The sequence below is a fragment of the Prionailurus bengalensis genome, chromosome F2 (genome assembly GCF_016509475.1).
Source record: "Prionailurus bengalensis isolate Pbe53 chromosome F2, Fcat_Pben_1.1_paternal_pri, whole genome shotgun sequence".
In the NCBI taxonomy this organism is placed as follows: Eukaryota; Metazoa; Chordata; class Mammalia; order Carnivora; family Felidae; genus Prionailurus; species Prionailurus bengalensis.
In genome coordinates, this window is record NC_057353.1 from 50,460,890 (window position 1) to 50,487,701 (window position 26,812).

Here is a 26,812-nt window from a genome sequence, read left to right on the forward strand (position 1 = left end):
ATTTCTCTCTCTCCCGTATGTTTGCTTCATCTTTTCATAACCTCTTTCTTCAAAGGAGCTTCCTCTGCTCTTTAGGCCTATGGTGGAAAACAGCTGTCCCACAACTCCTGAGTTCACATGTTAACAGATTAAGTCTCAACTCAAATTCTTAGGAAAAAGATCTCAGTTGCCTAAACCTTTGTTAAGATTTCCACTTCTGGAGTATCAAGAATCAAACATGGCTCTTGGAATCCCACTCCTTGAGACACATGGTTGGGAGTCATTCATAGAAAATGAAGGAGGCATTGATTTATAAGCCATGCAGATGTTCCAAAGGTGTCCGTTACAATATCTTTTACCAAATCCTATGTTGACTCTACCCTCCTACTATGCATTAGTGCCACTAGGAAGGATACAGTATTCTATGTGATGTCCTCTCCTACATGATTTCAAGTAGGGAGAAAAGCCCTTAATAATTCCCTTTGAATTTTTACAGAGTAGAAAGTAAAAGCTACAGAAATGAATGGTTGTATCTGTCTTTTGTTAAAATCCAACTTCCTTGTGATTATGCTGCTTATCCTGGAGGTGGAGAGGACTAAACAATTTTAAAAGAAATCAAAGTAGAAACAGTGATTGTACTATAATATTGGTCTACAAACCACATTTCCTAGTCTTCTTTGCCAGTTGGCACTTTACCTGAGTCAGTCATAAAGGACAACTGGAACTATCCAGGTAAAAGAAGAAGGTGAAGTATGTTCCACTCAAGGGAACAAACATTTGAGGCAAGATATTTGTAGAAACATTTATGTTCTAGAACAGCTGCGGTGTAGATTGTAAGGTGGAGGGGTAGCAGATATGATTGGAAAAGCAGACTGCAGGTGGGCCAGGGTCACTAGACTTTGGATGTTCTGAGAATGTAAACTTTCTTCCATGGGCCAGTGAAAGCCCTTGAAGAAGTTGTGGGGTCATACTGGTAGTTTAAAATCTCACTCCGGTGAGAAGAACACTGTAGAAAAACTAGAAGCAACTCAGAAAAAGCAGTGAGGAGACTATGTAGTTATGGACCAAAGAGAGATGTGTAAAGTGAGGGCTGAGTCAAAGTTGTAGCAGTGGGAATATAGAGAAAAGGACTCAGTAAGATCTAGTAATAAGGATGTCAAATCTCAAAGTGTTGTTGAGAATGTGGGAAATAGAGAATGCTTTTGGCTTTGGTATATAATGATACCATTATAGAAATGGGAAACCTGGGAGGAAGGTCAGGTTTGGACATGAAGATAATGTGATCATTACCCTTGAATTCAATGATCATAATGTGATCATTACGCTTGGATATTTATGGCACATACAAATGGAAATGTCCAATAGCTAGCTGGATATACAAATCTGGAGCTTAGGGAAGAAGTTGTAACTAGAGATGATTAACTTGGCATAGGGAGTTAAAAATCACACAGAAGGGAACTTTACCTTTGGTTTTTCATATATTCAACTTCCAATGGTAATGTAAATAGGAGAAAAATTCAGTTGACATATGAAATTTTAGAGCTGTCATCAGATTCTTTGCCTTCAATAGTCTGTCCTTGTCATGACAAATGTCTTTCTTTTATCAGTGCTATTGAAACAGAGCTTTATAAAACCTTCATGTCTAAGAACACATTTTCCAAGGGGTAGTTCCAAAGATAGAAAAGTGTATTGGATGGATGCCATTCTGACCTAATATGGCATTTAAAAAAATGTGTGTGCATTGTTATATGTAATTTTTTATGGTAGTTGTTTTATAAATTCTTTGAATGGGATAATTACCAATTACTTAGTGCTCAGAAGTCAACTTCCTCTTAATTGGTTTTCTGATTTTTATCATGTCAGGAAAATGTCCAGTTGCAGAGATGATCCTTCATGTCTTTTTTTTCATGAAATTTTTGAAGGTCCATCGAATTTAAACCTTCCTTCTCGTCTTTGAGGGCACCCCTGATGCTTTGATGTCAGGTTCACTTCTTGATGCTTAAATTAATAGTTTAAGACCTTACTCTATATCTTGCATATACCTAAATTAACTGGACACTGTGTCTTATGGACTAGATTTCATTCCAATGTTTGCCTATAGGGCCTGCTGCCTCTTAGAGGGCAGTTCTTGTAGGGTGGTCCCTTCAAGCTTGACCCACACTGACATACTGAACTAGGTATCATTCATTTATGCCTTAACTAACAAGAGAACCAGAAAGGTGACAAGTGTGAAAAGCAGTTAATATGTAGAAAGGCAGAAGAACATGTCCATGGTTAGGCAGATACCATCTAAGGAAGACCTTAAGGTTCCCTATGGAACTCAAATAATTGGAACTCTATGATACAGAAAAAGAAGGAGGCTTTGAATTCTATAGACCATCTGGAGGTAGAACAAAAAAACCCCAGTGATTTAAAGCTAAAAGACACAGATCCAGGTTTTGTGTAAAAAGAACTTTTAAACATTTAGTGAAATAGGCTGGAAAGTTCCAAAAGGTGAAAATTATCAGTCATTTTGTACATTATTGTCTGTGTAGTGATTGAAAATAAGATTTTGGTTTCAGAGTAACCTGAGCAGAAACCTTATTCTACCACTTTGTAAGTTTCACTGTCCACATCTTCTGATGAGGGATAAAGATCCTACCAACCTGACACTGGGGTGAATCCTGCTGCCCTCATTCTCTCACAGGTGTTCTGGAGAGCACTCCCCAGTCAACTTCCTGCACACTAATCTACACCCCAGACTCTGCTTCCTGGGGAATCCTATTTAAATCATTAGTATTTTCATCTTCATTGCCTGATTCTAGCAGATTGTCAGCACATTAGGGGCACAGAGTCAGCCTTGTCATCTTTGTATTTCAAGAACTGTGGTTGTTCACTGTTTCTCTCTTTGCTTTGTGACGGTTTTGAAATGAGTCTTAGTAAATCACCTACCTTCCCACCAACAAGGCAGTGGGTAATATAGATCCATAAACTGCCTTCTGCCTCTTTCCCCTTATTCTCACTGAAGTGCTCATCAGCATAGTCTCATGCACAGGAACATGAATTTCCAATGCAAGGGGGTCTTCTTGAAAAAAAATGACACTCCCACTTATACTGCTTAATTTTCAATTAATTACTAGGTTTTAAAGCAAAACTAAGCAATTACCATAGTTCACATTAATCTTGTGTTGGCAGCATAGCTTAGTGATTGAAAACAAGATTTTGTTGTCAGATAGACCTGAGTTGAAGCCTTACTCCACCACTGCATTAGTGTGTGGCTTCCCTAAGTTTCATTGTCCATAAATTTTGGAAAGGGATGTTGATAGCACCTATCTCATTAGGCTGCAGGGAGAATTAAAGGGGAAAAATGTGTGCAAAATACCAGACATATAGCAAACACTCAGAACATATGGGCTATTATTTGTGATGTTGCTTTATTAATATTTCAAGTTCACTTTATTATTCATTCTCTGTAAATTTGTTTTCATACAGATCAAAATACTTACTAATTTCCATTGTAATTTCTTCTTTGACCTATGGGTTACTTAAAAAGCTGTTGTTCAATTTACAAATATTTGTGGATTCCCAAATTTACTTTTGGTGGTGATTTCTAATTTAACTCCAATGCAGTCAGAGAACATATTCTGTTTGATTTCAAGCCCTTTAAATTTATTAAGACTTGTATAGCGTAACTCACTCTTTATATTAACATAAGGTATATGAGACCTAAATGTTGCTCCAAATCTCCTTCTCCATTATTCTCTTGAGAATGGATATGCAGCCTTTCTAATATTATTGCATTTTCTTTCATAAATTTTTGACCTGCATGATAGTAATTTGAGAGTATAATCAATGAATTTTTCTCATCCCCCCACTTTGTGATCAGGGCCATCTTGGTCAGCTCAGCTAGCCTGCTGCCAGAGTCATCTTCCTCTGTCTTCAGAAGACATGGCACTGAATCCATTGCCCAGAGCTCACTGTTCTCACACTATAAGCCATGGTCTGAGCACAAATTCTGAACTTAAGCACCATTCGCATGTCCAGCTGGTCCTCTTTCTTCCTTTCCAAAGCCATGACCTTATAGGGGGATTGGAGATGAACACACCACCTGTGCCCCAAGTCACTCAGTTTTTCTATCTAGGGCTGCAAATGTCCCTGAGAATGAGAGAGCCGAGCCTTTTCTGGCAGTGTGCACACGCCTACATGATGCAGCAGAAGCTAGCCATGGGTCTAAAAAGCTCTGTTAATAATTAGGGACTAATTTGCCATACATATTTTTGCCCGATTCATTTTATGTATTGTAAAATCCAAATTTCTACATGGGTTCAATAAGGTCTAATGTAATTGTCATCAGCAAATTTAAACCAGACGAAAAAAGGATTGCATGCATGATTGTTTAATGTTAGTAGATACCTGTTTCTAGATATTTATAAAGGAAGATGATCTGTTGTATATTTTTTTGTACATGCAGCTGTATGTATTGACATTTTGCTTTGCAGTACAGAGTCACAAAAATACGTCTTGTGACAAAGCATCAAACATAATAAATAACTAAATAAAGGAGACATTGTAGAATATTGCTTAAGATCACCAGCTTTGAATCTGGACAGATCTGTATGTCACTTTACTTTTCTGAGTTTTGATTTTCCTCATCTGTAGGATGTAGGTAACAATTGCATTTGCTTACTACTCAGGGTTTTTGTTGCAAACTTAGGCAAAATGGCATATATAGGAAGGAAAGTTCACAGAAGTCTATAGTTTTGAGCTCAGAAATTGGGCTGGACCCATGTTGTGCTGGAGGGGGAAACATAACAAAGCCCTACATGGGAAAAGTCTAGTTAGGGAGCATCCAGTTGGCTGACCTTGGTTACATGGCCCTGCCTGGCTGTGTTAGGGACAGTAAGTGACTGGTCTTTTAATTAATAAAGTATCCTTATGCATAGGTCATGAGTAGACAAAAAACAAGCTAAACAGAATTAGCCAAACAAATATATACATATTATACACACAACACCTCATGTATATTAGGCATTAATCATGATCTCTCTCTCTCTCTCTCTATTTCTGAGAAGCAGAACAACTAGGGGTGCTATATAATAAAGTTCTGCACACTTATGGAGAGAAAAGAAAACAATAACAAACACAAATAAAGCCCAAAGGCAACTGTATTTATATTTTGTTTTAAAAAATAACTATCTGAGCACATCTACCCTGGGAGTCGTTGTTGCCCTGAGAATTTATTTCCTTAAATAAGCTTTTAGTGGTATGAAAGTTAAATCATTCAAAGGAAAGAGGTTTTATTTTCTTAAGGAAGTACAGAAAACTTTGGTTTGTTTGGTGGATTTAAACTAGATTCTGAATGCTCAAGAACAGGAACAATAAAAGCATCTGAGAGATCTGTGTTAAGTTAGTGGATTTCCCCATGCTTTTGCCATAAGGTGGTTGGTTTGGGACACATTTTCTAGAAATTACAGTGTTCTTTGGGACAAGGTAATTTGTTCAAGATTTGAAATGTTATCCTAGTTTTAAAAAATATGCACAGGGTGGGACATACATCACATGGCTTCCAATAATAAAAATTTAAATAACTGCCATCAATTGAACACTGTATTCTACTCCTACCATGGAATACAATACAATCATAATATCATTTTGCCCTGTTTCTGAAAATCACTGCTCTTACTAAATTGCCAATGTCCTCTATGTTGATAAGTCCAATGGACAGGTTTTGTTTTGTTTTGTTTTGTTTTGTTTTGTTTTGTTTTGTTTTGTTTTGTTTTGTTTTAGTACTTATCCTACTGTGAGAAGACAGTGCCCTGGGAAACAGACTCTAAAATAAAGATTTGCATGGAGGGAGGTTTGTAGGGAGCACTCTCAGGATCAACGGTGGTAGAGGAATGGAGGAAGCAAGATTGGGCAGACAGAGAAGTTGGGGTGCATGCAATTGTGACAAACACTGCAGCCAATCCTGAAGGAGAGCTCTGGAGCTGACTTGGGCCTTCAGAGTTGTTCTGCATTGGGTGAGAGCAGAACCTTTATTTCCCCCTCATTGTTCAGTTGTCCATTGCTGGCCATCCATGGAAGAGAACACAGACATAGGCAAAGAGTTTTTCTTTAGCTACAGGCAATCTCAGAGATGGGTCAGCAAAAAGCTATGTGCTGCCAACACTCCTGGAAGTTGGAAGAATGAACAGTTCAGTCCTGGAAGAGTGATCTGGTGACACACCGTGTCATCTACTACCCTTACATTGCTTCTTATCAATATTTGATATAATTGGCCACTTCTTTTGAAATGCTCTTCTCTTGGCTTCTGGATTGCTACACTATCTTGTATTTTGTGTTTTGCTTTGTTTTGTTTTGTTTTGTTTTGTTTTGTTTTTTTCCTTCCTTCCCCTCTGAGTGTCTTCCTTCTCTACCTGAATTTCACAGAGATTCCCTGGACCGTTATTTCTCCTTACTCTACTCAACATGAGCTAATTCTTTCTCATGGCTTCAAATATTATCTGATGACTTCTAAATTTGTAATCATAACTCATATGTCTCAACTACCTCTAGAACTGTGTACTTAACCAACTATTCCTTATTTCCTCTTGGATATCTCACAGGCATCTTGAACCGAACGTTTTTTAAATTGAAGACGTGATGTTTAGTATTGACCCTCATCCAATGCTGTCCATCTTAGTTGCTCGTGCTAGAATCCAGGGAGTCACCCTCAGCACCTTCCTCTGCATTGAACCCTCATTTAAAAATGACCTATTCCTAGGTAATTTGACCAACAGCATAAATCTCACATCTATTTTGGTATTTTTTTCTATTTATTTTGCTACCATCATCTTTTATCTAAAGAGTTGCCATAGCCTCCTTACTGGCCTCCCAGGATCCATTTTTTTGCTTCCCTCAAAATTGTTCTTCATATAGCAGCTAACATGGTCATTTAAGAATGCAGATGTTATCATGTTAGCCACCTGTTTAAAACCCTGCAATAACTCTCCTTTGCACTTAGGGTCAAATCTAAAATTATTACTATGACCTAAGATGTCTTTGGAGAAAATACTGGATTTTTGTGTATTTCTCAAATGTATTTTTCCTGTGCTCTTCCCACTGCCTGGAATCCACTACCCCTGGATTTCCTTATCAACTGACAATTATTTTTTACATTTAAAGACAAAATTGATATATCATTCTTTCAGGGAACTATTCTAACTCCCCTGGCTAAATTAGCTTCCCCCATTAAATGCATTTTTAGCATTTACTCTTTCTCTTTTAGATGCCTATTGAGAAATTTAAATATAATAAATTTTATTTTCTCTCTCTCACATTAGACTGTTAATTTCATGAGAACTAAGACTATGAATTTTTATCTACCACTAGACTGTCAGTGTTTGGAAAGTATCTTAAATATAATAATCCTTCAATAAATTTTAGTTGAACATTTTGTTAAATACACAAACATTCACATATATTACACACACAAACACATTTTATCTTAATCTGTTCAGGCTACTAAAACAAAAATGCTCATGAATTGGGTGGCTTACCTAACAAACATTTACAGTTCTAGAGCTGGGAAGTCCAAAATCAAGGCACTAAGAAATTTATGTCTAGTGAGGACTAGCTTCCTAGTTTATAGACAACTGTCTTGTTGTATCCTTGCATGCAAAGGAGTGAAAAAGCTCTCAGGAGACTCCTTTATCAGGGCATTACTTCTATCTATTAGGGCTTCACCATGAACTAATCACCACCCAAGGGCCCCACCTCCAAATACCATGACATTAAGGGTTAAGATTTCAACACATGAATTTTGGGGTTGGGGGGTTTGTGGCACAAAACACAGCCAAAAACACAGATATACATATGAAATAGAAAACAAGTCTGGAAGATATGACAGGAAATCCATAACTTCTATACATCAGCCCTGAAACTGTTATGTAATATATAGCATAGAGAATAGAGTTAATAATAATGTAACAACTTTGTATGGTGACAGATGGTAGCTAGACTTATCATGGTGATCATTTTGTAATGTATATAAATGTTGAATCACTATATTACATGCCTGAAACTAATATGATATTGTGTGTCAGCTACTCTCCAATTAAAAAAAAATCAAATGAGGGGCACCTGGGTGGCTCAGTCGGTTAAGCATTGGACTCTTGATTCTGGCTCAGGACATGATCTCATGGTTGGGGAGTTGGAGCCCCATGTCAGTCTCTGCACTAACAGTATGGTGTGGAACTTGCTTGAGATTCTCTTTCTCCCTCTCTCTCTGCCCCAACCTCTCTCTCTCTCTCTTTCTCTCTCTCTCAAAATAAATAAATAAACATAAAAAGTACAAATGAATAAAAGTTGAGCAGCAGATTATGAGGAGCAGGGGACCCTTTATGGAGAGCTAAGACACTTAAATTGTCTTCTTCAGCACTTCTGGCCACCTCTCAGGCCCAGCAAGCCCCATGACAGCTGAGGGCACCACGAGCAATCTGTAGAATGGTGCATATTGTGAGCACTAAGAAGACGTAGAGTCCTGTTTTCTGGAGGGTTTTTTTTTTTTAACATTTATTTATTTTTGAGAGACAGAGAGAGACAGAGCACAAGTGGGGGAGGGGCAGAGAGAGAGAAAGAGAGAGACACAGAATCCGAAGCAGGCTCCAGGCTCTGAGCTGTTAGCACAGAGCCCGACGTGGGGCTTCAACCCATGAACCGTGAGATCATGACCTGAGCCGAAGTCGGATGCTTAACTGACTGAGCCAGCCAGGCGCCCCAATGGAGTTTTAATGCAATCCTATGGAAACTGGTGGCAATAAGCTCGAACATGTATTAAAATTAGAATGATCTGAATGTGCAAGTGCTTTTTTAATGAAGAGGAATCACAGTGTTTTTGAAGGTGAGATTTCTTTAGTGAATAAGAAATGTTCTGTACTGAATGGGAGACTGCCTGTGTTTTTTCACTTTTCCTGAGGGGTTTATCCCTGAAATACCTGGTGTCTTCACGGTCTAGGCAGCTGTCCTATATGAGAGGCTATATCATAGGTCTATGAGTTCATAAAATGCTAGAAGCGCTTCTAATGAATCATTTCATCCATAAATGCAATACTTGCATTTGGCCTTGAATGGGAAAGTCAAATGAGCTTTCACAGAATGAGGATGCTACCTGTTTAATTTTGTCTTTTTTCATGAATGTCAACATACATCAGGTTATGTTACCCTTCCCTATGCAGTGCTTAGTCTGTTTCTCAAACTCAGTGTGGCACATGAAGAGGCTAAACTTATGAGGCAAGAGACTGATTGACTCACGACTTTTGTTTTTGATTGACTCATGATTTGGTTCAGAAAAGTAAAGGGTGACTTAATTTAAGCAACTCTATAAAAAAAACAGCAACAACGTGTGATCCAAGAAGCATTTCTACCAGCCCACAAACTTCTGGTTGGTATTTCACTAGCTAATTAAATTTCTCCCTGCTTTTATCCTAGTGAATATGACATAACATTGCCTGCAAAATGGGTACATCCTGTTGGGGTAGATTTTGGTAGATTCCTTTTAGCATGTTTGACTTGTTTTTTGTATATTTGGGCTAATTTCTTTTAGGTTTTAGGAGAGACCCAATTTAGGTATGATTCCAAGTCCATTTGTTTCCTGACGTTACTGAGAGTCAATATTTGAACAATAATTTAGAATCATTGATTTTTCAACCTTCCTGGGAATACTGAGGACAGCCAGGAATGTGGTAGTTGTTCAGTACATGCTTATTGATCGAATAAGTGGTAGAACAAAGATAATTGTAAGCCATATGATGTTAATTTTATGTGTGAGCTTGGCCAGGCCATGGTACCCAGATATTTGGTTAAAAACCAGTCTGGGGGGGGGTATTTTTAATAAGATTAACATTGAAATCAGAACACCTTGAGTAAGGCAGATTATTCTCCGTAACGAGGGCAGGCTTCATTCTTAGAAAAAAGACTGAAGTCCCCCGAGTAAGGGGGAATTCTGCCCTAGATGACCTTTGGACTCAAGCTATGACATCAACTCTTCCCGAGTCTCCAGCCTGCCCCGCAGATTTCAGGACTGTCAGCCTTAACAATTGCATGAGCCAATTCCTTAAGATAAATCTCCCTATCTATATATATTTACATATTCTATTGGTTCTGTTTCTCTGGAGAACCTGACTAATATACCATATGGTCCTTATTTTGTGATCTGGAACTTGAATATGTGAATTACTGACATAAGTTACAATTTTGGATGCCCTTTCATTTCTTTTCCTTTCATCATGGATTATACTAAATTATGTTCCAAAGTGTGATTTTTTTTCTGTACATTGATGTTAACACATCAACTTTCTCTATTTCAGTGGAATTTGTTTAAGCAGGTGAATTAAATGAAGAAAGTGTGATTAAATCTTACTTTCTAGGATACAAAACAAATTATCCTCCTAATTTGAAAACGTAAATGAAAATTTTAAAAGTTTCAGGTCTGGGATAAGTGTTTACGGCCACCATATGACCAAGTGCAGCTAGAGAGCAACTAACAATCAATTTTATACTCGCTGCAACTGAATCTGCTGTGAAAAGCACTAGGCAGCTGACAGGAGACCTTCCTTGTAAACTGGGCAGGAATTCTGAAGTAATGAACTGTGCTCCCAGTGTGGGTACCATAAACTTAGTAATGAATAACACTCTTTGAACGTCTGGACAAGAAAGATGTCTCACTCCAGGAGGGATGTTTTCCTTTCTGTAACCAAACTGTGCTTAGCTGATATTTGAAGCCTGACTTCACACTCCTTGGAGCTCTTCTTTGATCCAATACAGTTTAGTCAAATTGACTCTGATATGTTTGCAGATTGGAGTAAGGGTTAGGAAAATGGGAGTGGGGGTGTAACCCATATGTTTCTCTTCAGCTGGGAATTTGCTAATATTTTTCTCTAAGGAAATAAGATTCCTTTTTCAGTTTTGATTGATCGATGGTAAGAAGAAATTCTGATATAGCTTTTGGCTCTAAATGGATTGGGGAACATCCCAACAAAGAGTCACAAAGGTAGGATATGGTTTGACAAATGAAATATAGAGGGGGAGATGAAAGAAATGTCAGCCTAGAGGACAGAACATAAGAACAATTGAGTAATGGTCTTCAAGTATGGAAGAAGAGGGTTGATTACTTCTCCAGACGACAAAAGATAAAATGAGAAAATCACCAAGCTGTAGCTTATTGTGTTAATGTTGAACTCACAAAGAAGATTCATGTCAGTTTATTGAATGAAAAATCATCAATGGAAATCATGAAGTATTTTCCAGGGTCTAGATAATGAGGCAATTATCCATCTTTCTTATCTCTTTTAGATGTTTTAGATGCTATATATTAAAGGGTAATCTGCTATACTTTTTACTATATGAATATTTGTTGTTTGTGGTAGATTATGTAATAATTCGACAAACATTTACTCCTCTTCCACCATCTACCCTCCAACACCTCCAGGAGAAAAGTATGTTTCTCTCCCACACTGATATTTTCCTTGGCTCTTGACTTGTTTTGGACAATGAAATGTGGATGAAAGTGAAAGGAGCCAGTTCTGAGTGGAGGCCTTAGAAGACATCACGTGCTTACACTTACCCATCTGACAGCTTCTGCCCCTCACCATGAAAAAAAAAAACATGCCTCAGGTAGCTGAACCCCACCAGCCTGGACCCAAACTGAGATAGGTGCTGTAGATTCACTTGACCCCCAACCTGACACAGAGGTGGCCTAGCTGCCCTTTAGACCCATGCATGAGAAATAAAGGCTCATTGTGTGTATATCACCAAAATTTTGTAGTTGTTTGAAGGCATTCAGTGTTTACTCACTCAGTAATTAAGTCTTTATTGAGTATTTACTATAACAAGGTCTGTGCTGGATTTAGGAGACACGCAAGATTCAGCTTTCAAGGGACTTCCTGTCTACTGGAAGAAAGACCTATATACAATGAGCCACATTCTTATAAGACACCATGAGTCTTGTGATGAATGCTATAAAGGGTAAAAATGTAGTGTTGTATGGATTGGGAAATTGAAGTGAGAATGTCCAGCTTGGAGGAGGGAGTAAGAGTATATCAGTAATGCCTTCATAAAGAGGGATTGTTGAATACTTTAATTGGAGATTACTTGTGTAAATTGCATTTGTAAATTACCTGTGCCTCTGTGTGTGTGTGTGTGTGTGTGTGTGTGTGTGTGTGTACATGTGAAATACTGCCTCACACAAAGGAATGTACTTGGTGTTATGCATGAAATAGCTGTATGAGTAACACACATAAGATGCACAGGGTGAGATAATTTTCAAAAAAATTTCAAAATGACATAAAATGCCATTTACCAATTTCATCTGTATTCATATAAATATAAGAACCATATTACACAAACTGGGATTTATAGTCCTCAAATGATGATAAATATACAAACTAAATTTGTTGAGTCTTTCCGGAGCAAAAGCAGTCAATCCTAGGAGGTGATACTTTTTGTAAGAAATCAAATTTATCATAAGGTACTTGTACTATTAGAGCCATCATCAAGGAAATTATATTTATGTCCATAAAAAAATAAATAGAAAAAAATGTCAGGAGAAAATACTTTGAGATGAAATTTCAATTTTTTGAAGTCTTCTTCACTATATGCTCTAGTTTTTAGGTTAGCTCTCAATTAAAGGAGGAAGTCAAAGCTTTTAAAAATTTTGTTTTTTGCTTGTTTGTTTACATTTGAATACACAGTCACTTTCTCTCAGTTGAAGAGCACAGGTATGGATTCAGGCTGCCTAGGTTTGAATTTCGTGTTCAGTAGGCACCAGAAGTGGGACTGGGTCAAGTTCTAACATCTCTAAGCCTCAGTATCTCTTTCTGTAAAATGGAAGTGCTAATACCAATGCCCTGTACGTTGTTGAGAGAATGAAAGAAAAGCGCTTGGTGTGGTGCCTGGAATGTGGAAAGACCTCAAGCAATGCTAGTCGCTGTTACTATTCTCATGATGGTAGCGAACCTTCCTCTAGCAGAGGAAACCCGACATTTAAATTATAGTCTTATTTATGATTTATGAAGCATTCATGAGTGTGAATATCTGTGTATAAAACCCTCCTACCCTAAAGTATGCATTCAAATTTTGGGTTGCTTTACTCCAAGTGGGACCAACTTTGAGCTCACCTGAAGTTTTTAGACCTGAATTTTCTACTTTAGAAAGTAGTATGAGAAGACATTCTTGGGACAACAGACAGCACAGAGAACTGCATTCTCTGCCTTTAACCTCTGAGTCACAGTTGATAGAAGACATAAATCATATGAACCATCTTGGACATGCACTGTAGCTCAAGTCTCTCCTCCTCAATTATTTTCTTTTAAACTAAATATGTAAGAAGTATTTGGGTAAATAACCTCTCTCTCTCTCTCTCTCTCTCTCTCTCTCTCTCTCTCTCTCTCTCGTTACTTTCCACATGACAAAAATAGAGCATGGCCAAACTATTCTTTTCCACATGACTCATTTAACCAGGAGCGCTCAGAAAAGTTTGGGACTGACTTTCAGAGAAACATTTTTAATTGTTTTTAATTTATCTAAAAACAGGCTAAAAAGTTTAATTAACAGGCTCCAAGTAATAGTTATACCATTTTTCCTCTGCTATCAGCTTTCACTTTTATTTACGATGGGTGTCCCCTGTGTCTCCTTTACGCCAAGGTCCACTATCACTAATATTTCTGTGATATGTGAATAAACCTAAATGTAAAGTTAGCACTTGCAATCGATGCAAATTAATGACTTTTTAAAAAAATTTCAATCAGGAAAAGCAGCTTTGTAGTTGAAAATCCCATGCTGGCCCTAGAGTGGGAGTTTTTCCAGCCTCTGCTTAAATCCAAAAAAATACTGCAATCTTCTGGCACAGGCCCACTGTAATGCTTTAAAAACAATTTAGCAACTGTCATTGCTGTAATTACAGTAACTAATTACCATCCTTAGCAAACAAATAGCTTAACATAATACGCAAGCCGAATCAATTTTGAAGAAATGCAAATTCCAAAAGCGAAAAAGGGCATTTTGGCAAACCTGAAAGAGAAGCAGGAAAATAATACACTTTGTTTTATCTGCACATAATTCCCAGGGAATATCATATCATAAATATTTGCATTCAGTTCTTATCAGGACATTTGCATTTGCTTCTTATCAGTGTGCAGACCGGACTCTGCCAGATAGAGAGAGGAGCGCCCCACCATGCACATATTTCTAATGAATCACGTCTCGGGCCCAGAGAATATTTTGGCTGGAACTTTATCACCCAGATGAAGAGGTCATTTACTCTCCGAGTTGGTTCATCTTGGAATTGTCTTGAGATTTTGATGTGATTCACCCGACACGGCAGTTATTTACTTCTTTATTTTAGACAAACACTGGAGGCAGTTTATTACCAGAACATTTCTTCCAAAGGCAGCTGTTCAAAGGACACTTCTCTCCTTGCCTGCCACCCCCTTTCCACCCACTCCCCAACTTTTGCAGAAATGAAATCATATGTAAATAACACCGATTCCAATTATTTCAAATTCCAGAACAGGCACGGCCATCTTTACTTTGTGGGAATCAATAAAGAGAATAAAAGCAAGCCATGGAATAAATCAAGCCCTACTCGACCATCATTATCTCAAAATATAGTGCCAAATCCTGTTGTAGTTCTCCAGGAGTACATTTGATTAGCAGTGGCTTCTTTAGGAAGGGAAGGCAGTGGTGGTGACCAGGAAACCACCTTACTAATGAGACCATCAGATTCCTCTAACAGTTTATCCAGATAAATTCATTTCTCATCTTATTATAAGTAACAGTGCAACTTACCGTGGGCACACATAAGGTCAATCAGCGAGCTGATAGCAGCTTCTCTCATATGTGAATGGTAATTTTGTCCTTTTTAACCCTTGAATTATCATCTGACAGGGCACCCAGCAGTCACTGGCTTGCCGTGCCTGAGCATAAAGCACTCAAGCAGTCTATTTTGTTTTGGAGAGAGAAGCAGGAATATTATTCATGTTGATTGGATCCTTTCTGTTGGTCTTGGCCATTTAATTAAGCCAGATTTGTATTTTAGTGCTTCGGTAACATGAGGTTCAAATAGATAGGGGTGTTATATCCATATGTAAAGCAAAGCCCGTTTGGTACACAAGAATCATGGCTGTGCAAGTAAAGGGTTCTACAGGAGTCCTATTATTACACAATTTCCCCTGAAATTTTATCATCTATTTGATATTATTGCACAAATTCTGAGGTCAAACTTCAAAGTACAACTCTGGGATGGGATCAGTTTGAGTACTAGGATTTCAATTTCCAATTATAAATTAAAATATAGGTATAATGGGAAAAATTGTCATTTATAATAGTAGAAAAAATGCATTTAATTGTACTTCATAGTGATTTTATTCATGAATATAGTCACTTAAACTTAATTTCACCTTTTGCCCAAGGAGAATTTCACTTTGGTTTATTTGTTCAACACAAAAGAGAACTTCTGGTTTATTATGATTCAAATGATTGACATATCTCTATTTGGATTCAGAAAATGTTATTTAAAATCTCATAAGAATGTAAGCATCTTGTGAAATTTCATTCCTGTAACAGTAAAAAATATTTTGCAAATTTTTGTTTTAATTATAATTTTTAAAAATTCATAGTTCAATTCTTTTCCTAAATAGGCCTGCTGAAATTATTTCGTTAAAAAACATGTGGCCACAGGTACTCATATTAGGGATTTAAGATATGATTTAAATCTTAAATAGAAATTTTAATACATTACCCTATAAATTATTTCTTTAAGAATTTTCCAAATATTAAATATGAGATGATAATTTATGCACAGTTGAAAAGTTACGGTTATGTGGCATCGTATAAGAGATTCACACGAAATTGTTCAAAAAGTTTATTTGTTTTACCTGAGTTCAGCTCTTATGTACATGTTTACATTATATGTTATGCTCTAAATTCAGGATGCATAATGTATTATATACAAAAGCTATATAAAATATCCTATAAATAAAAGCAAGAGCTAGGGAAGGAATAACACTAAAAACAATTTAGTAGGATTCAATAATTCATCTGGAAAAGACATCCTATCTATCCTTCATGTTTTATCATTGTTTTTCACTTTTTCTTTGAGGTGGGAAGAGCTTACAGTTGAGAGCCCATTATCAGGGTGAAGGATGCAGGAAATCCAAAATATTTATGTTTGTTCATGGCACACGGACAAAAGACAGTTCTCAGGAAAAGGGCTTTCTGATTAAGTGATTGAAAACACTCTGGTGTATTTTAATAGCTTCTTCTATCCAAGAGATAACATCATCTTTACCCTTATCGCTATTCTGAAACTTATTTTAAACATTCTCCTGTGCTCTTCCAATTAGATGCTCTGCTCTTTTGGCTTCCTGTGTCCTCACTGCAACTCATCTCATTTGTTTGCTTTCTCATTTTAGTCAGCAGGTTGGGTGTAAAAAGAGGCATTTGCCACATAATTGAAGGGACATGCTTTCTAGAGTCAAATTCATCTACATGGCATTCAGCCACAGTCTCTCGGTGATAAAACATAGATGTGCAAAGTATCAACTTGCACTTTGCAAAAGCTTAAAATATTGATGATTGGTTGAATGGCATTACAGAGGATGATCAAGGGGGAAATCTGCTCATTTTTAAATGAAAATTAGTGTTGCCAAAACAGATAATATGAAATCAGATCACATACTTGGCCAAAATCTATTTAAGGGAAACACATGTATGGAGAAGTCATTTATTAATTTCTACCCTTGCTCATCCCTCTGTTTAGAATACTTTTCTCCCAGGTTTCTCATCAGTCTGGCACAATTGAAAAGTCACTGACTTTTCTGACAAAAGTAGCCCCCTACTCCCCGTATACACAATTTCTGGTTCCTGCCTTATGTTCCTTGTTACTGCTGTCAATAATTTATGTATGTTTTATGTATGGATGACTTTATAGTTTTCATCTGACTCCTTGCTGATGAGGCTGGGAATTTTTTATACTTGTTCACTGACGTGATAACAATGTCTAGAATATTTCTTGGCACATACTGAGTATTTGTTGTTGTTTTTTTTTAATTAAATAAGTAAATATATTGAAATCCAGGTACTGTGGTTAGCTTTTTGAAAATAATGTTCAGAGAAACCTGTAAGATAGGTCCTAGTAATAAACCCATTTTATAGATCTGAACATCTGAGATTTAGAGAGGTTGTTGATGGTACACAACTAATAGACAGTGGAGCTGAGATTCAATGTCAAGTCAGCTCAGGGCTTCAAAGCTCTTGTTCTTAATAACTTTTTCCCTACATCATCCTTCAAATAATTCTACTTTCATTAGATAAGTGTATGTTGTTGTACAAACTTGGACAGAGGAGATGTCATTGGGTATGGGGAACTTTTGAGAGGAAATGACAAGTGAGGCTTTTGCTACCTTGTCAGCAGATTTATTTTTATTGGCCCTTGCCTTCCCTCTCTTTTGAGCAGTCAGACTTTCAGCAACACATGGAAACCCAGGTGACAGCTGTGACTTAAAAAGTTCTTTGCCATTCTGCACAAAGAATGGACATTGCAAATTTTCCTCTTGGGGAGGATAAGATAAAAGAGAATTAGAAGTGATATTATTCTTGAAGTATTCTGCAGACCAACAGACCAGACAGAGGATACGGATAAAGGTTTCCGAATGCAGATTACAAAACCGGCCTTGAAGAGAAGGGAAAATACACCCGTCGGAATGTCTGCTGAAGTCTTATTCTACAAAAAGCAGGGTATCTGATAAATTCTAGACTTGCTGACACCTCAGGATGATGAAGAAGCTAGGGAAGAAAACAATATTCTGGACCAAACTATGAAAGAACTGTTTTGTGATAGACATGTGATAGGAAACTTTGTAGGAATAAGTCAAGTCATTTGAGACATTAGGTTAAAAAAATCATAGGAGACACTCAATATTATATCTTGGACTTTAGGAAATACATTGCTTCAAGTTTATAACAAGGACAAGCCTCATTCCATGGTCAGTGAAATCCACAGTTCATGTGGTTCAAGAGGGAATCTTTGCAAAGTAGAATTTCTAACAACTTAATCACAAATGAACATAATTAAGAAGATAGATGTGGTACCTAAAGTTAGTATTGCAGCCCCCCCAAAAAAAACAAGCCCTCTGATAAAGTCTTCTAGTAGAAGGACCTCTATAAAAATGGGTGGAGGGAGGCATTAACCCAAATGTATGCAGGAGAGGCAAGTGGATCTGTAGAAGAATATCAGGAAGGCCAAAGTCCCAGGGTGAAATTTAAGTTCCAATAACAGTTGAGTACAACCCAAAGGGCTTATTGTTCTCTGGAGAGCAAGGAGAATAGGAAGCATGTAAGTAGATCTGTACATGTTGCAATAGGTACGTATCTAAAAGTAAGAGAAAAAATTATTTAGATCCTACTTTGAGTTTATGTTTACAGGCAAGGAAGATCATCTTCAAGCCGGACACGTTAGAACAAGGATTATTGGGAGGATATAGACACTCAGTTAGGTGAGCAAATAAATTGAGAAGAAGCATCTATTGGCTTTGCATGAGTAAAAGTTCAGATGAGTTCAATTGTAAGGCACCGGAAGATCATGCAGAGAACGCTGTAGTGTTACTCTGGGTGGTCTTTTGGAAATCATGATGATTGAGAGACTTGCCAAAGCACTGAAGATAGGTGTAGACCTGCTTTTGAAAAGCAGGTGGTGGAATTTCTAAACACATTGTGGAATTTCTAAAACTTTATTGTTCAGTAGAAGTACTATCGAACCCTGGCAATGTTTTTGGAATAAATGATCACTCATGTGGTTTATTAACACACCTTAAATAAAAGTGCTGATATTGGGAGCAAATACTAACTCATTGATACTATCCAGTTAATTTCCTTGTAAAATTGGGATACTGGGGTGATAAAGAAAAATGACATAGTAGTGGGTATATCTTTGACTTCAGAAGGCATTCAATGGGCAAAATAATTCATGGAATTTTGAGTAAGATGGGAACTATTACTTAGATGGATTAATCTTAGTGGCACTTTATCCTACACAAAGGGTTTTGAAAATTTGATTACATTAGTGGTCTTTATTGATGCACTGCATTTTAGTTGTAGCCACCATGAAAATTTCTGTTCATTAGATTTGCAAATGGCAGTGTTGAGTATAATGGACTGTGCCCTGGGTCAGGGCATGGTTAGACTGCTCAGCTGTTCACTCTAAGATTCTGATTTGGTATGTGGTCTTATCTTTGTGTCCTCAAGTCTCATGAACACAATTTTCCTTACAGGCAGCTATCCAGACCTAGTGTCAACTCTGTGGATGCTCAAGAATGCAGAAACTTGTGAATACTTGGTAGGATGTACTGCAGAAAGTGGCTTGCTGGCTTTTTAGTGTTGTTCAGGTTGTTGACTGGGACAGTAGAACTCTTGTTTGTTTGGATCATCCTTAGCTGAGAAATGTGTATTTATCATTCTTTCTGTCTTTACTCCACTTTCAGTCCTCCATGTAACTGTTGCTATTGGTGCTCTACCGAAATGCCCTTTACCTGCTTGGTGTGTTCTTGCCTCGCCTGCTGGGAGTGTTGGCTGGGCAAGCTCACAGCTGCTTCTTCCTCCAGAGTATTGTTGTCTGCTGGAAGAATCCACCCCAAACAGAGATATTAGGAGCTTATGCCCCACCTCCAGGGGTGGCCCATAGCCCACGTCTGACTGAAATGGAAGCATAAAAAGCTGAGCCTTGGCCTCGAGGTGGGACCAATTCTGTGGTGTGAGCTCCCCATGGGAGCAGGCTGAAGCTGCGCTACAGCAAGATCCCCTCTCCCATTAGTTCCTTCTTCTCTCCAGGTCTGGTTCCCTTACCCCTTTCTCCTGAGAGAGCTCCCTCAAAAATCACCAGCACAGGAATCCCTGTCTCACCCTCCGCCTCTGAGAACCCGACATAAGACGTCCCCTCTTTCTCTTTTGTTGTTTTTTCTTTCTTTCTCTTTCCTACTTCCATCATGGCAAATAAGATTAGTCCATGATGACAATACTGTGTAGTCCTATCTGTAACTCTAAAGGAAAGTTCAAACTTTTTAATTGACAGTGGGCTCAGTTAACTCTATTTCTGGATTCGGTTTCACGACTATTGCATCAGAATCACCTGTGAGATTATTAAGATGCAGATTCTTGGCCCCCGCTTCAGACTTGCTTAATCAAAGTGTCTGGGGTAAGGCCCTGGAACCTGTATTTATCAAGTGCTCCAGGTGTTCCTATGTCTGTAAGAGTTTGAAAACCCTTGAGGTAGAATATACTTATACTGTAACCAAAGCTGTGGATTTGATCCACTTGGAAGCCACTCAGCCAAGCAGAGAGAAATCTAACATAAACAAAACTTTCCCAAGTCCATGAATTGTGCTGTAATCTTCTTAAGCTCCTTGGAAGTAGTGTATCACTAAGATCTACTCACAAGTGTATGTTACATTGTTTAAGCTCAATGTCACCTCAACTTTGGAGAAAACATGTCAAAGGGCCTGTTGCAGAGCTTTTTCAAATACCAAGTTTCTCCGATTTAACACAGGTACTTTCTCCCTTGACACAAGCTGCCATTGCTGCCCCAGGGGTGTTTACTTGTTTTTCTTCTGGTGTTACTTTTGTGACAAAGTTCCAGGATACAATCACTGAATACAGCAAAACTATGGTGGTCAGCATCTCACTAACAAGAAAGCAATAGATAAAGAGAATTCCTGCTTTCTGGCAGTAAACATCTTCAATCTAATAACTTGCAGAGATACTAACGTTAACCTAATTAACCCTATAGAGATAAGAGGGTTGGTGTTTGCTGCTACTTCTGTTATTTGAAAGTAAATGTTAGATGTGGAGCTTTAATCTCTGCCTTGTAAGGCTTTCCCACCCAGTAGTGATATCTAAGAGTAAGGCATTCCCTTATGGCTCTCAGGAAGAAGGAAAAACCAATCTATAGGGGAGATGTTTATTACCCCTAAGAACACTGCAATTTCTGACCACATATACTTGAAAGTACTCCGTCAGGCCAGTTGCAAAACCTTGGCTATTGCATCGGACCACGCATCGGGTACATCATTGCATGTGCCCTCTTGGCTTTGGCTGCACTGTGGTTGTTAAAGAGCCCTTTTGTAAACTGGTTAGAGGTTACTCTAGTGTTATCATTTATAAGACAGCATCACACCCAGGTAAAGAAAACTAGACTGAGTTAGTGAATGCTAGCAAGTAATGTGCAATGCAATAAAGATAATATGTATCCCCAATGAAATGGTGGCTTGGGAAAACTCAAACAGATTTGTTCTTTCAGGGGAAAAAAAAGCATGCATCTGGGCTCTCCAACCTCCAAAATTCACAGATTAGAAGGGTGTGGAATTGTCAATATGAGAAGCTAAAGCAGGCCAGGAATAATTTCCAGGGCTCTGCTTCAAGCTCCCTGATGCCTCTCCACCTGGGTGAGCCATCCGAGCTCGGCACGGTGACCCTGCCATCTGTCACATCCCTCTGGGTAGCAGCCGGCCTTTTGCACAAATTTCTTACTGGAGGAGAAGTGTTGGCAGCTCTCAGGACCTTCTGAACCCACCTGAGGAGAGTTTGTGGAGACCCATAGAAGAAAGTGTTTTAAGAACAGGAAGAAAAGGAAAGACAGAAAAGTGTAAAAACATGCTTTCTGTCTTCCCTTGAGTTATACACCCCTTCCATTCCTGACTTACTTCCAGGAGGCAAAGAAGAGAAAATGGAGATCACATAGGTAATGAGAATACAAGCATTAGGCCATGCACTATGGTTTTATAAATTGCCATTTTTCCTCATCACAAAACTATTTAAACCAAACAGATTCAATTCTAGAAATGAATAGCTATATAAATACATATTGATGAGATTATATAGGTAATGTCTAATGCTGCTTGTGGGAAAAAATTGTGTGAGTGCATGATGGTGCTTTGCAGGTGTGCATGTGGATGTGTGTGCACACATGTATGCATGTGCATGTGAGTGTGTGCATCTGCGTATATGCGTGAGCATGGGCGTGTACATCTTCCAAGTAAAACCAAGCATAGCTTTATTTATTTAATAGGAAGAGCAATTAGCCATCCATGTTCCAGGATTCTGCCTATAGTTCTAATGGGAATTACAGATATTTTGTTAACTTTAAATGAGATATGTTTCATTTATGACCTGCCTCATGTCAGGGGATCTCCATTACTGAGATTTCAAATTTTGTGCCTCGTAGTCATGGTCCCAAATATGTCTCTAGTCTCTCTCTTTGCCTCCCACATCTGTACTTCAAATCACAGAATTACTTGTCTTCTCTGCACACACCAAGCCTGTATGGTATGGCTTATATTCTACCCCCCACTTAGAATACTTTTTATATTGGTTAGGCACTGCTGATGGCTTTAAAAAATAAATCCCAAATGTCAGTGGCTTAACAGAATAAAAGTTCATGTTTTACTTATGTGGCATTCATATATGTATTCTGATTAGCAGAAAGTCTTCACTCAGATTCTACCAATGAGAATAAGTCATGGCACAGGGGCTGAGAAATGTCATCCTTGTGTGGCAACTGCTCTCAAGTGACCTACTATGGAAGTGGGAACACGCATACCAGTGAAAAGTTAGCCATCTTTCTAAAATGACGTTCTGTCAAAGATTTCCAATGATTTCCAATGAAATTAATTGCTCTATCCTCTCGAATCCCCACTTTGTTTATACCTCTCTATTATTAAGTGTTATACTATTATTGTTGCTGTTATTATTGCTATCATTTGTTATTACTATCATTGCTATTAACATTGTTACTATCATTTGTTATTACTGTCATTATGATTACCATTATCGCCATCATTTGTTTTAGAGTATAGCACAAGGTGGGAAGTAGTGGTCAAGAACACACAGGCTTTGTATCACTTAGACTGGATTTGATTCCTGGCTCTATGATTTGCTATGGGCCCTTGGTAATTTAGGCCCTAGCTTGTTGTATCTGTATAATGGATATTATAATAAATACCTCCTCGGATTGTTGTAAAAATTAAATGAAATCAGACATTTAAAATACTTGACAAAATGCCTGATACATAGTAAGGTATTACTAGACAGTGAGTAGCTATTAGTTCTGTCTCCCCAGTATATTATAAATGTACTCAGAGTAGGAAAATTTTTGTATATTTTCATCACCCAGTACAGTGCCTGACTCATAAAAAAAAGTCCAATAATGTTGAAATGACTTATAGGAACTGGTCTGGTCTTTGCAATAGAAGTATAAATAGGATCAAAACAAATTCACTCTCTTTTTTCTCTATACGGAAATAATAGCCATCCATTTTAATTGGCCTCTCACTTATCTATAAAGCTGTAAAGCGCAGGGAGAGATGCTTTTACCTATGCTTCTTCCGTGAAGCAACTTGATGTCTAGTCCACAGGTCTCCTGAAAATGAGGCTCTAAGATTTTCCAGTTGCCAATCCAATTCCTCATCATCCAGTGCTGAGAGATTCTACCTTAGCTGAGAACCATATTTCTTTTTTTTTTTTAATTTTTTTAATGTTTATTTATTTTTGGGACAGAGAGAGACAGAGCATGAACAGGGGAGGGGCAGAGAGAGAGGGAGACACAGAATCGGAAGCAGTCTCTAGGCTCTGAGCCATCAGCCCAGAGCCCGACGCGGGGCTCGAACTCACGGACCGTGAGATCGTGACCTGAGCTGAAGTCGGAAACCTAACCGACTGAGCCACCCAGGCACCCCAGAACCATATTTCTCATACATTACTTAAGTTCATTCCTTACATGAAAACTTTTTAAATCAGGCTTTGGTTTCTGGTGTTTAGATAAAAATCCTTTAATTTTTCTTTATACAATGCATATTTAAAAAAAAAAAAATTTAATCTTCTCTCCAGAACTCACTTGCCTTTTCAGAAATGACATCCTGAACTAAGTATAAACTCTAATAAATGTCTGATATTCTCTATGGAAAGGATACTATCTCCCACTGTTAACCATTATGGTTTCTTTAATGAAGGAAGACTCACTTCAGTTAAGACATCAGGGTGATTCAAACCCAGAAGCAGAGACATGGGGTAGCTAAGTATACGTCTCCCAGGCTGAGTCATGCACGAAAAGAAACATTTTGCTCCTTTTTGCTTGGCAGTGTGGCCATACCCCTAGCACCAGTAGAGAGTATGTGTCTATGATGTTGGTTGATCAAATAAATGAATCATTTAATTAATGATGAATCAACCAAATTGGTTGGTGGGAGGAGGTGGTGATTGGTCTATATAAAAGATGAAACTCACTGTGTTTTCTTTTTTCTTCTTTCTCATTAAGCAATTTGAGATTCCTCCCGCCCCCCCTCCCCCCCCCCCCCCCCCCCCCCCCCCCCCCCCCCCCCCCCCCCCCCCCCCCGCCTCTCCAAGACCATTGCCGGAACAAATAGAACCATTACTTACATACTGCATGTTTTGTAGCTGACTTTATGTACTTTTGGTAGTTGTAAAACTTTCCTGAGCATTCCAAGTCTCAGCGTCCTCTAGGAACTTCGGGGCAGAGTAAAGCATGAGTAGTCTGTGCTTCCTGTCCACAACCTTCCCCCCCCCCCCCCCCCCGCTCAAATAATCTACATATATTTATCATCAACAAGGAATCTAACAGGCACTTAGCGTGGCGGGTATGGCAACAGTTCATGAAACACCCTGGAGAATGACAGGTTTATTAAACTAATACTCCAACTGTACTTCTGGATTGATATGGTTTGGGGAGAAATCTTGCAGAGTAACCCTTTACAGGGATCTCTGCCTTACAGCATGCTTGCATTACATTATCTCATTGATTTCATACTAACCTATTTGGTATTGAAGCTCAGAGAGAGTAATCAATTCGTCCAGGATCACAAGGTCAGGAGACCCTGAGCACTGCCCTTACAGCTTCTGATTCCAAATTAGAGCTGTTATAGGATCTACCTTTGCTGCTTATAATGACCATGTTCTTGCTGGAAGCTTATTGAGTATTCTACCCTCACCTATTTTCTGCACATATAAAACTCACCCAAAGGAGAAGAATTCTGGCAAGCATTCATTCATTGATTCTCATGTCCAACAACTACTTAACTAAGTACTTTTTTACCTTCTGGGCACTGTACTAAGTGGTAGGATACCACGCTAAATAGCCTAGACATGATCCTTGCCCTCTTGGGCTCATAATCCTATGTAAGGTGAGGAATAGAATACAGAAAATTAAAACCTCAGGTTCTGCTCATGCGCCACGGAGATGGCAGCAGCAGATTCAGCTTAACCTGGTCACAGAGGAGGAAGGGATCCACAGGCTGTCACCTACATGGGTTGTGGCAGCCATGTTAGGCCTAGAAATTAGAAACCGTGGCACCGTCAGTTCAGTTGCTAAATAATTTGCTTCTAAGTTGTTTGTGTGACGGGAATAGTGTGTGTATGTGTTTTTACCATATTACACAGAAGTATTACAAAAAACTCAGATTCTGAGAAGTGTAATAAGTGTTAAATGGGAAATACCAAAGCTTGTACTAATAGCTAGCAGGTATTCATTGCTTTGCTGTACTTAAGGTTCTATTCAAGGTGGTTTTCATGTATTAACTTATTCAGTCTTCAGACAGCCATATACAATGAGAACTATTATTATCCACATTTTTCTGTGAGATATTCTAAAGAACAGACAAGTGAAGAAATTTTCCTGGGAAACTCCGGCTCCAGAGTATATGTCCTAACCACTGCATTATAAGAGGGACAACCAAGTTGAACCCAAGAGGCTGGGGAATATTCTGAGAAAGTGCTATATAAATTATACCTCAGTTTTCCTATCTGTAAAGTGGGACAAAGGAAATTTCTACCACATATGGTCGCTTCGAACAGTAAATGAGATAATACATGTAAAGTCATAATATGATACATTTGGTTATTGCAAGCACTCCATAAATTGAACCCTTACTAATATTCTTATCAAAATTATTAATAAATGGAGACAGAAAAATTGATTTAACAGTGAGTTAAATCAATCAAAGTGAACTGAGGTGGCAAACATATGTGAAGGCTCACAGGTGAAGAAAACACAGTAAGATCAAATTCAGATATCTGGACTGTACATTATGACCTCTTTCATAGTCTGGAAATTATTCTTCTTGGGCATGTAAATACTGTTGCTTTTGCCAATGGATAGGGTGCTGCCTGATGACAAAAGCCAGAAAAAGTTTCAGTTTAAACTTGCCCGTGAGTTGTTACAAGTTTAGTTTCTACCTCTGAGGGTGATGATGATGAATACACCTTGTAGTGGAACTAACATCTCTACAAACATCTCATCTACGTCTTCATCAGCACCTCTAAAAGTCACTGGTATTTTTTAAATTTTTTTAATGTTTATTTATTCTTGAGAGAGAGAGAAAGAGAGAGAGAGAGAGAGAGAGAGAGAGAGAGCACAAGTGGGGGAGGAGCAGAGAGAAAGAGAGGGAGACACAGAGTCTGAAGCAGGCTCCAGGCTCTGAGCCATCAGCACAGAGCCCAGCACGGGGCTTAAACTCACAAACCACAAGATCATGACCTGAGCTGAAGTCAGATGCTTAACCAACTGAGCCACTCAGGCGTCCCAAAAAAGTCATTGGTATGAATATCAATACCCATTAGTGCTGCATAGATTACCTTGAGCACCTAACCTCTCCCATACGCAATGCTGCTTCACTCTTGACTCTGAACCCTCGTGTCTCTTTGTAACTATTACATTGTTAAAGGACAGGCTTGTTTAAAAGCTACCACAGATTTCTAGTTTAACATGCCAGATGGACCACATGTGTTTATTTGCACTTTCTCTACAAACCTCATTAAA